This window comes from Etheostoma spectabile, chromosome 15, assembly GCF_008692095.1.
Source record: "Etheostoma spectabile isolate EspeVRDwgs_2016 chromosome 15, UIUC_Espe_1.0, whole genome shotgun sequence".
NCBI classification, from domain to species: Eukaryota; Metazoa; Chordata; class Actinopteri; order Perciformes; family Percidae; genus Etheostoma; species Etheostoma spectabile.
Window position 1 is genome coordinate 18,129,350 of NC_045747.1, and position 253 is coordinate 18,129,602.

General features: G+C 49.4%; 1 pseudogene; it reads left to right on the top strand.

The window, feature by feature from the left end:
• Positions 1-253, top strand: part of LOC116703243 (serine/threonine-protein kinase SBK1-like) — a 10,985-nt pseudogene that overhangs the window by 1,287 nt on the left and 9,445 nt on the right.

Below are 253 nucleotides of genomic sequence, written 5' to 3' on the forward strand. Positions count from 1 at the left end.
CTGCCTTATCCTGCCTGTTCCCTGGCTATTCTCTGTGGGCCTCCCTGTGAATTCCCCGTCAGTCCCCCGTGAGTTTCCCTCCGGTTCTGGACCCCTGCTTCCCCCTGTGCTGGGTCGGATTTGTTTGGACTTTGCCCTTTGCTGATTTCTGTTGAACTATTGTGAATAAACCCTCTATGAATCAGCATATTTCTGCGTTTGGGTCCTCCTTCCTGTCCCGTAACAGAACATGTGTTAGTGTTTTGAATAATTA